Source organism: Neofelis nebulosa, chromosome 10 (genome assembly GCF_028018385.1).
Source record: "Neofelis nebulosa isolate mNeoNeb1 chromosome 10, mNeoNeb1.pri, whole genome shotgun sequence".
Taxonomy (NCBI): domain Eukaryota; kingdom Metazoa; phylum Chordata; class Mammalia; order Carnivora; family Felidae; genus Neofelis; species Neofelis nebulosa.
Genome location: NC_080791.1, coordinates 71994432 through 72006447, shown reverse-complemented (window position 1 = coordinate 72006447; position 12016 = coordinate 71994432).

Sequence of the window (12016 nt, the reverse complement as noted above, 5' to 3'; positions counted from 1 at the left end):
TTAAGAGAGAACATTATCCCTGTTTTGACTGTTATGACTCACTGTGGACCAACTCACACTGTCCAAACACTGTGTCCACTCACAGAAAAGCTTTCATGAAACCATGCTTTAATGTAGTAATCTCACTTTCCACTAAAACCTTCCTTTTTATTGCTAAAACAACAACTACAACTATTGAGTGCTTACTATGTGCTGAGCACTCTAGCTAGGGATTTACACACATAATCTGATTATGGTCACCAAATGAGCAAGATGAGGTTGATACTGTGAAATCTTCATTTTGCAGATAAGGAACCTGAATCTTAACATGGTTCAATGCTTTTCCTTTAGTTCACACAGATAGTAAGGGGTGGAAACTAAATTTGAACCTAAGACCTTTGGCTTCAGAATCTAATTTGTTGTAACCGTTATACTCTATTGACTTTGTTTCCTATATTATGAAGTGCCCTTCATACATATACTCCTATGACAAATTCACAGATTTCAAGACTTGAAAAACTTGTCCCTACAGGGCTTTCTACAAGAATACAAAAAATTAAAGCAATATACCTAATATGGTTTTTGGTTTCTAGGAAGTTTGGAGGCATTTTTTTTTTTTATTCCCTTGCTATTGTTTTCTTCAGTCAGAGATTCTTTTTTTGTTTTTAATTTTTTTTAACATTTATTTATTTTTAAGAGAGAGACACACAAAGCATGAGCAGAGGAGGGTCAGAGAAAGAGAGAGACAGAATCTGAAGCAGGCTCCAGGCTCTGAGATGTCAGCACAGAGCCTGACACGGGGCTCGAACCCACGAACTGTGAGATCATGACCTGATCCCAAGTCAGATGCCTAACCAACTGAGCCACTCAGGTGCCCCAGTCAGAGATTCTTAATAAAGTTTTCTCTCCTCTCATCCTGCTTTTATTTTTTAATACTTAATTTTGTCTTTTGCAAATCTTTTGGTTCTAATACATCCATTCTTTGATTGGAAGCCACATATTTTAGTTTAATTTTAGGTTTTTATTTTTTAAGTGATTTATTTTAAGAGAAAGTGTGCTAGCAGGGGAGGGGTGGGGAGAGAAGGAGAGAGAGAATTCCAGGCTCCACACTTTCAGCATAGAGCCTGACATGGGGCTAGAACTCATGAGCCATGAGATTGTGACCTGAGCTGAAATCAAGTCAGATGCTTAAGTGACTGAGCCACCCAGGTGCCCTTTAGAAGCCGTTTTGAGGGGTAAGCAAATCTAATGGTTGTATGATTGCATGCATGCTGAAAGTTAAGGAATGAAAAGTACAGATGTCCAGGACTTATTTTGAAATGCATCAAAAAATCGGTTAAATTCATGCATGGATGGAAGGACCGATAAATGAATAGGAAAATATGTTATAAGCAAAGGTGAAATGCTAATTGTAGAAGCTAAGTTGTGGACATATGGGTTTCACCATATAATTCTTTCCACTCTTCTGTGTTGAACATTCTCATCATAAAATGTTGGAAATACGTCAATAAGATTTTAGGTACATTTTTATAAAAGAATCTCACAGAGGCGCCTGGGTGGCCCAGTCGGTTAAGTGTCCAATATCAGCTCAGGTCATGATCTCATGAGTTCGAGCCCTGCGTCGGGCTCTGTGCTGACAGCTCAGAGCCTGGAGCCTGCTTCGGATTCTGTGTCTCCCTCTCTCTCTGCCCCTCCCCTGCTCACGCTCTGTCTCTTTGTCTCTCTGTCTCTCTGTCTCTCTCTCTCTCTCTCTCTCTCTCAAAAATAAACAAACTTTATAAAAAAATTAAAAGAATCTCACAAAAAAGCAATTCTTTCTAAGTAACAAGAGGTAAATAGAGGTCAAATAATGGGGAGTCTTATATACCAACCTGAGAAACTGGGACTTAATCCTCAAGATAATCAAGGGATGCTGGAAGATTTAAGCAGAAGACTAAAATGTAAGACAGAGCTTGTGACATGCAGGAGGAATGGGTGGGAGCAAGGTGGAGACAGAGAGACCAGTCAGAGGTTGCTGTGATAGCCCAGACTGGAGTGAATGATGGTATCTGAGCAAAGGTGGCCACAGGGATAGAAATGAATTCAAGGAAAAAACTCAAGAGAAAAATAAGGAGACTTAATACCTGAAGACTTGTGGGGATACAGGACTATCTAGTATGACTCAAGTTTCTGGCCTGGAGCGCGGGGAGTGGGGAGGCCGTTCTTCATAGGGGAGAGCCGGAAGCACAGGGAAGCCCCCATAACCTTGGAACAGATCCATTTCTCTCTCTGGGGAGCCCACCAGCTCCACCACGGCCTGGGATCTGCTGAAACTCTGGATTTCTCCCCTGTGGATATTTTCCTTTTCTGCTTCCAAGTGGAGTGAATTCATGCTCCACTCTCCTCTACAGTCAGCGCCTGCTGAGAAAGAGCACTACAGATGGCTTCTGAAATGCTTTCCAAGCCATCTGGAGCACAGGTTGTGGGGAAGCTCCCCGCCACGGGCCCAGCTCTGCCTCCCCGGTCCTTGCCTTCACACCCCTGTCTCCTGTCTCTCAGAAGCAAACCCACACTTCATTACAAAATTACAATTGTTTCCAAGGACCTCAAAGGGGGAAAATGAAATTGTTTTCCGCTTTGAGTATAGTCACAATAAAATGACTATGGGGGGGGGGGGCAATGTGCTCTTCTTGGATAAATGAGGAGCAAAAATACTCTTTTACAGTTTGTCATAAAGATCGCAATAGAATTTTTCACAAGACAAATACAATCAATGATTGAGGGAAGATGAGGGCATCCATATTTGTTCTTCCTTGGACATCACACACAGTGAGTGTCATCTTTGGTCTCTCCCAAGCTGGGGAGGTGGCAAGACAGGCTTCTGGTTTGTTCTCCCAGTTACACCAGCTCCCTCCAGAGCTCGGAACCCTGGCAGCTGGCCTCTGAGGGCCCTGCAGGCTGGATGATGGGTCTTCCTCTCATGTAGTATGTTCCATGCCACTTGTGTGTACCTCTCTACCAGCTTCCTTGTTGAAATCAGTGTCTGGAGCCTGAGCCAGATTCAGCTTATTTAGATGGAGCACTGGCCACATACACTAAGCATGCACATTTTACTCTGTAAAGTAAGGAGTGACCTTCTTGTTTTCCAGATGGGAAGACCGAGACTCGAGAGGCAAAAGTGCTTGCCCCAGGTCTCCCAGCTGGTAAGTACAGATCCCCAAAGTTTTTCGCCCTATTCCAAACTGCCTCTTCTCCCCTTGGGATCCAGCCCTTTGCAAGACACCAGTGACTGGTAAAGTCTAGCGGAAATCATGCAGGATTCAGTGACCAAGCCCTTGAACCTTGGGAAAGTCACTCAGATTTTTTGCATCTTGGCATCCAAATTGGCAAAAAGGAAAGAAATCAATTTGACCTTAGAGGTTTGGATTTTGTAAGGCGTAACTGTGAGAACAATTACTTAATTGTAATAGTTAACAATGGTAATTGTTGAGGAGTATAGGCTCAAAACAAATTAGTTCCTTAATGAGGCATTTGTTAGCGTGTTCTGAGATGACATAATGCCTTAACTCTAATGAAGATGCAGAAAAAAGGATTTTAAAAACGGTGCTTAATGTATAACTCGGTGTTCTACCTCTTCTTCCGTGTGACATGTGGGTATACTCTCTCTGTCCCCATCCTGAGCTCCAGCCTGTGCCCGAAGGCAGAAACCAGAAGTGTGTCCTTGTCTCCCATCCTGAAAACAGGATAGTTTGGTACATTTGGAAGTGCGTTGTGTGCTAGGAGAGCACTTCCAAAAGCAAGTCTCTAGTATATGTGCTGCCGAAGCGAGCACTAAAAGCAAGTCTCTAATGCAGAGTGGAGTTTACCTCCCAAACGATTCCGGTGAGTAAGCCTTGTTGATGCTTGACTACTGGTTTTAAAGAAAGGTTGGGGTTTTAGCACCCTGAGTTCTCAAGATGTCATTCGTGACCAGGAGTCTCCAATTTGCTGTCTTCTAGGAGCTGTGTGAAGACCCACACCAGCCTCCCAACCCGGGGTCTAGGAGGAAAGGAGGCAGCAGCTTGTACACAGCTCTGTCCCCACTTGGTCACCCTTCAGATGTTGACAAACAGCTCGCGTTGCCCTCTGACACCCTTTCTCTCCTCTCCCTACCCAGTTGAATGACGCAGCTTTGCACCACGCTGGGGACTGCAGGAAACATGCTGCTTCCTAATGCCCAGCACTGCCCTTCCCAGGCCGGGTTTTGCACCTATAAGCTTGAGTTGATGCCAAATGACATGCCTCTTCCTTTAACGCTCTTTTAAGCCTACACATTTAAAGGCCTGGCTTGGACGCTTCATTGGCACAAAGTGTTTGGGATCTTTGACTTTCCAGTAATAAATAAATCAGAGATTAGAGTAAGAGCTGCTAAATCTCAGAAATCTGCCTCCAGTTTATCGCAAATCTCCTTATGTATTCAGATACTTTGGATATACATTAAAGTCTCTGGCCCATATTTATGATTCTGAATATTGTGTTAACTTTTTTACAAATACATCAATAATTGGCATAGGAATAGGGAGGGACCTACTTCAGCCGATGCCCCAACCATTACCCTCTCTTGGCAATAATTGCTGATACTTGTGAGGAATTAAAAGCGTCGTGGAAAATTCCACAGATTTTTCCCCTGTCTCCTGGGAACTCAGAAGCACCTGGAGAAGTAAAATGATCCTTGGCATCATCATCAGGAGACAAGGGAGGTAATAAGAGTCCTCCCCTACGAGACGGGGTTGAAGAGGTATGAGGTGCTTTGCGGATGAAGGGCAAGTTGCTCATGTGGGGTTTTATCAGGGATGTCTGGGGGCCCACTCTCCTATCAGTATCTTCTCTTGCATTTGGATTGAATTCAACAGTATGGCCTTTCCTACTTACTCAGGGCCATCAGTGAGGAGGTGAGGTAGGGGCATATGAAGGCACAAAGAGTTTGGGGTTGTGAGAGAAGAGAAGACAGAGAGCTGTGAAGAGCTTCATCACCTCCCTAGCTGGACTTCTTTTTGGAACAGTGACGCCATACAAGCATCACTCACGAGGCAGGGTGCATGCAGATCAGGGAGACCAGAAGATAGAGGGAAAGAGAAACCATGCTGTAAGGAAGAGCTGAAGAGCCCAGGGCTTAAGCTCTGTTTTCATGGTCAGAGAAACCAGAACCAGAAGACACAAAGGAAGATATTCCTACAACATTTTAAAGGTGCCCCCAGTGAAGGGAGGGGCAATGGAATACTGCCATTTTCTGGGCACTTACAATGAACCAGGGTCTGTATGAGGCATTTTGTGTATTTTTGATCATGAAGTTCTCACCTTGTCTCTGAAACTTTCTGTGCTGAGAGGACTGGAAGTCAGAGAAGTCACAGAACTCACCTCAGATCCCAGAGCTAGTGAAGAGCAAGAGAAGAGCTTCGATTTGAATTTCCACTTCACGCTGACCCTATTCCGGTAAGTGATCAAGCAGAGGCTGTGTGACCTCATGGTGAGGGATTGAAGAGGGACCTACATGGACCTAGGCTCACACTAGCTGCTCTCCAAGGTCCCTTCCAGCTCTGAAGCTCTGTGCACAGCCCTGGTGGCCTGGTGAAGCGTGACTGAGGGCTGAGGAGAAGGCAGAAGGGAAGCTTTGTGGGCAAGGCGTCTGTTTAGCAGAATGAAGTGAATGACAAATGGGCCTCCCCCAGGACTGATTCCCTCTCACTGTACCCAACAATAAAATGCTTCACAAAGTCACAAAGAAACCTGACAATTTAGTTGTTAATTCAAAACATCCTTCTCCAAGCTGCCTGTAACTATAACCTAATTGCTGCAAGATGGTGGTTTACCAAAAAAAAAAAAAAAAAAGAAAGAAAGAAAGAAAAGAAAGTAAAATCACATTAAATACAAATGTGCATTTCTTCTGTAATAAACTCACTCTATTCTTGTGTTCATTTTACCCTGTTGTCTTTTATGTTACCATTAGAGTTTTAATCTGCACACTAAACATTTATTTCTATAAAAACTCTAATATAATTTCAAGAATTTAGAGGTTTCCCACTCTCTCTGTCTGTTATGAGAGGCAACTCAGTGATGGATACAGCCTGGACCGTGGAGCACAGTACCTGAATTTAGTCTGGCTATTTAACTTCTCTGAACTTTGACTTTTTCATCTTGAAAATCAGATTATAATATCCACATTATAACTTTGTTGAGAGGGTCAGTAGAAGTCTAGGAGAAAGTTTTTTAAGCTCTGATAAATAATACTGATGTTTTGTTACTCTTTTCTAGTCAAAGGGCTTGGCTCATGAGGCATTGTTATGCTCCTGGGATGGGTGACAGATTTATTAATTTGTTATTCATCTGTCACCCATCCAAGCATCCATCCACCCACCCACCCACCTATCCGCCCACCTGTCCATCTGCCTAACTAGCTTTCTGTCTGTTTAACAAATGTTGATTGAGTTTCTGCCATGTACCAGATACACAATCAGGATCTAGGAATATAGGCATGAATTAGATATAGTATGATTCCTGACTCCAAAGTCTTTCTCTCCAGAGAGAGGGGAAGGCACATTTATACATAATTACATAATAAAGTAGTCATGGAATAAGACTGTACCTCTTAAACCATGGGGGAAATGTAACCATCTCAGGTTATTTTGTTTTTCTAATTGTCTATTAGAAGCAATGGAGAATATTGTGAGAATTTCAATTTTTAGTCAGTCCTGGAGTGGGAAATTGAACAAGCCTTGGATACAAAAGAGGGAGAGACTTTCTCTGGACCTGCGGGCTGGCTGAGGAATGATTCTGGTGGTGAGTGCCTCTGACTCATGGAGCAGGCCAGGTGAGCAGTACCCTTGACTTCCAGTTGTTTTCCTCTTCTTGGGCCATCAACAGGAGTGCCAGGGACAGCAACTATGGTGGGTGCTTTGTTTCCAAACTGCTCATCTTGACAAACAACAATTCAGAAAACTGAGAATAATCTGAGGACTCACGGTGAGCAGGTACCACTCCACAGTCATAGGGGAGGAGTAGTTCTTAGTACAGTGTTACCCTCAACCCCCACCACCCTGACACAGTGGATGCATCTTTGGGAAAACACTTGCATGTGAAAGATGAGCATAGCTGGTTGCATGGGTAAGACAACCGGAAAGGGATGGTAGGACCCAGTTCCTCCTCTGCCCCTAGATGAAAACTTGAGCTATCCCCTGAACTTCCTGGACTCTCTCTGTAATTAAAAAAAAAGTTACCAGTTATTTAAGGTCTCAAAATATAGTCTCAATTTACAAATTAAATTGTCCAATCTCACATCACAGTGGAATTTTCTATCTAGATTTACAGTCATGACTTTTCTCCTCCTTCTACCTTGGGTTTGCTGCAGAGAGGAAGGCTGAAGTGAGAGAAGAGGGTCCAAGGGGCCACTCTTCCCTTTTCCATTCAGTGCTTTTACTCTTCTCTCCCCGTTCCTGCTTTGTATACCTCCGGGGCTGGAGCACAATGATTCAGAAGAAGGAAAAGGAGCACAAGAGTTCTGCCATGAGTGGTCCTGTTGAGTGAGGGCACACATCTGGGTTTTCCAGAATCCTCATTGCTGGAGGTCTTCATCTTCAGCACTTGCGATGATGATGCCTCCTCCCAGCTAGTTGCTTATTCCTTTTGCAGCCTCCTTGCATGTGGTGGTGCCCCAACTTTGTTTCTGCCAAGTTCTTCTCATCTATTCAGGTCCTCTGAGGTAAGACCTCAGATGGCCCCATGCAGGCTCTCTCTCACACGACCCCAAGCGTGGGCCAGCTTTCCTTTCCTCTCCAAATCTGAAGAGGTATCCCAAATGTAGCTCTCTGTCATTTGTTCCTCCATGCGAGCAGCTGCCTGGCCGTAAAGTCTGCCCCTATAGACTTATTAGACATGGCTACACCACTAAAGTCCCCCGATCCTCCACCCAGAAGATTTATATTAAGGTTTGCTAGTCATGTCTTTGAAGTTCTTCTCTTTTAACTTGAGGTAAAGCTAGAAGTACCTTCCAGTTCTCTCCCTTCAGGACGTGAGGTTCAAAATGCATAGCTTTCTCTACAAAATCTCCTTCTAAACTCCAACTCAACTAATTTCCGCTTTCGTTGTGGGTGGAAGTTAAGAGTGATATAACCTGGCTTTTACATACCTTTTGAAAATCCTGCTCCGTGACTTCTCACCTCACTTTGAAGTGTTGTGTATATTGTCTTTAGCTAAATTAAGAAAGAAGAACCAGGGGCACCTGGCTGGCTCAGTCAATAGAGCATGAGACTCTTGATCTCTGGGTCATGAGTTCAAGCCCCACATTCAGGGTAGAGTTTACTTAAAAAAAAGAAGAAGAAAGAAAAGAAGAAGAGCCAATTTTACCATTATTTAAGTTGCACATTCTAGAGGCTGATGACTCATATGGAACAAGTGTTCTCTTGAAGGCTTGGGTTCCTGATTTTTTGTTATCACTCTTTAAGACAGTAAAGAAGGTATGAAATGGCAACTTCTCTCCACTACAAATCCCAACCTGGAGAATCACATGATAATGTTCCTTCCCTCCCTCCCTGCCAAAGTGATGCTTCAAGATATAACAAGAAATAAGATGATGACGTTGACAAAACAGCCTGATATAAATGAGTAAAGTAAATGTTAAACAGCACAGAAATGGTCATCAAAGAAAATATATTCCAGGAATAAGAGGATGTTCTTTACTCCATGACTGATTCATCTTTATACCTTCCTAAGCCCCCAACACAGGGTCTGGCACATAAGGGTTTATAAATGTAGCTAATTTTGTTCCAAATACAATGTCAGGCATTGACTTCTGAGTGATGGACAAGGTCAGTTAGCTCCACAGTCTACTCATGTGCCTGGTGGCTATTTGTTGAATGAGGCCAAATTATCTAAAAGCATCCACTCTAAGGCTCATGTCCCCCACCTACAGTTGTCACATACTGTCTTCCAGGCCCTTCCCCTCTCCTACTGAAGATTTAGAGAGTTGATCACAATCTTTCCATTCCACAATACCAGGAGATTTTAATATCTACATAAGTCATCTATCAAACAGTATAGCTTCATACTTTCTGAGCCTCCTCGATTCCTTTTCAGGGCCACATCTTATCACATGGGACTGTTCCCTCAGAAAAGTCCCTCTCCTGCTTCCGAATTTGACCATAACTACCAATTCCTTCCAGCAATCTTATCCCCTGCTTCTCACTACACCTGCACAGACTGTCACTTGGTCCTGCCATTCTCTCCCCCACTTCCCGATCCATCAGGGATCCCACGGCTGATCATTGCAATTACTTTCTCAAAGGCATCCTCAGTTTCCTTGCCCTTTTGTTTTTCTGCCATATCTGCCTGAACAAACCTCAGCTCTAATTTCCTTCATATTCTACTTATTCATCTTCTATATGTGTATAGAGCTGATTGATTCTGGAGAAGAAGCAAATAACGATAAACTTTGGTACTCTACAAATTCATGGTCTTAACCTCACCTTTGGTTGATTTCATCTAGCATCTTCTTTAAAAGTCCCAATCTTCCTCAATCTGTAAGTCTCCAAGTCAGCTTCTCCCCTACCTCCACTCCCACTCTCAGCCAGTAGCATTTTCTTGTACTTTGTCAAGACTCCTCATGTGCTTGGGGCATGGACATTGGTATGTTGTAAAAGCTCCCCTGGTGACTCTGACATGCAGCCACTGTTGAGAACAAGTGATCTAAGGAAACCTGGTGAATATCTGAAACGCTGCTTAGAGAATCTGTTTCAGGCCTCTGGCTCCACATCACCTCCACTTGTTATAATCACCACCCACTCAGTATCCCATGGTCCCAGCAGCTGGGCCCATCTTGGCTCCTTTTATCTCATTTTGTTCCATTAGTATTTCATGACCTAACTGTTGACCTGGATACTGCAGTGATGGCCCCATACGATACTTGTGATAATCTCAGCTGTGCACACATAATGGCTGGCATGGGACACCATGCTTCTGTGTCCCTGTCTATCTAGGAAGGGGTATCAGACTGGAGGGACTGAACTGTAAATGCCTTTTTTTTAAGTTTTATTTATTTTTGAGAGAGAGCGAGAGAGCGAGAGCGGGTGGGGCAGAGAGAAAGGGAGACACAGAATCCAAAGCAGGCTCCAGGCTACAAACTGTCAGCTCAGAGCCCGATCTGGGGCTTGAACTCATGGACCATGAGATCATGACCTGAGCCAAAATCAGATGCTCAACGTACTGAGCCACCCAGGTGCCCCTATAAATGCCTTTGAAATGCAGAACATGACTGTGTCAGATTGGCGGTTGTCTTCTTCATAGTGCTGCCACCACGCACTTCTGAGGATGAATCTGCTTCCCTGTAGAATTTTGAGTTAGTCTGCCCATGAGAAGATGCATGGGATTTGGAAGGTGAAAATGAAGCAGTCGTTCTTCACAGGAGGTTGTGGTGGTCAGACATGGCAGGCGTCCAGACCTCTTCCTAACTCTCCATGTTTGCAGTGGTTGGAGAACTCGTCTGTTTCAGTTCATCAGGCTTCATTCTGGTAAGTGTTTATCTGATCCTCGGATGGTAGCCTTCTCACTTCTCCAAACTCTTCCTACATTTGTGTGGGTCCCATGTTAATCTTAATCTTTTTATTCTCATAATGTTATAGAAGCTCAATCTTTTTTTTTTTTTTTTTTTTTTTTTTACTGAACGTTGGCTGATACCAGGGCTTAATATCCTGGACAAAGGATAGTTTCTGACAGTTCTAGGGTAGAAGGTCACACCATAAAAGGAATGCTTAAGGCAAATTGTATATTTGGAAGCCAGAAACCTATCCAATAGTGGTGTTGGTAACTACCTCATTTTTTATGTGATCATGCTTTGAGTGCCACCTGGGGTAGGTTTGACAAGTCTGTTGTCACGCCCTTCTCCCCTTGCTCTGGTTGAGGGCATGTCAACATGTGCCTTTGTGTGGACTGGGGGTGCCTGAGGAGAAGGTGGTATAGCTCTCTTTGTTTATACTGGTTCTGTTCTGTCTTGAGCCTAGGAAAGACAGCTGACGTGAGATCCAGAACACCTGGCTCCGCTCTTGTCCACCGCGTGTGCCTGAGCCTACCCCTTCCTCTGCCCATTCTGCAGTTTCCTCATCTGTTAGTTGGTCAAGAAAATCAGTTATCACAGAGGTGCCTCTCAGCCCTAACATTCTCCAAGTCCACGAATCCATTGGACGACAGTTGGAGTTCCTCGGCTCAGAATGTCTCACCATGCTGGGCCTGCGACAAGACCAGCCAGGGAAAGGCCAGGCCTCAAAGCTGTGAGCTTTTTCCTGGGCCTGCGGGGGCTGATTTATGGACATGACTTTGTTCTGGGACAGGATCTGACGGCAGTCAGGGAGGTGACAATACACAGGCACTAGGCAAGCAAACAACTCTGCCTGCAGGGTTAGGGCCCAGGGCAGGCTTGGCCACAGCAGCTGCTGACAGACAGACAAATGGACAGACATGCCTCACTCCAACCTCTTGTCCCTACCCTCGCAGGGGCTCTTGCTGCCTCTCACTGTGTGATGAGTAGGTTAAGAATAAGGCTCAGCGTGCAGTTATGCTGTCTTTAGGCCTCCTGGGTTTCCTTAGGGCAGATTCTCTCACCAAGCCTCCCTTTCCCTTGTCCTGAGGCTCCAAGCCTCAATCAGACACAAATCTTGTTTGCATAAGTTCCCTGTTCCTTCAGCGGCTCTGGTTTTCCCTCTTAAGACACACACCCTTTTCTACATTTTATTGTTCCCCCCGCCGCCTCATTTTCTCACAGGTTCCTTTCTGGGGAGCTGGGACTCAGCCAGCCTCTTCCTGTGGCAAATAGACCAAGCACCCACAAGAAAGCCCCCTTTCCTCTTCAGTGTGTCTCTTCTTGTCATTAAAAAGAGAAAAAAAGACAATAAAATTCTCTTCCTCCTGCTTCTCTTTATAGGTTTTCTGCTTAAGAGAATTAAGAGCAATCCAAGCCAACTCCATAGTTACTTCTCTTCACACAAATCATCTTGAAAGTCTTTGTTCCTCAAGTCAAAAATGAGGATTGCTGGCT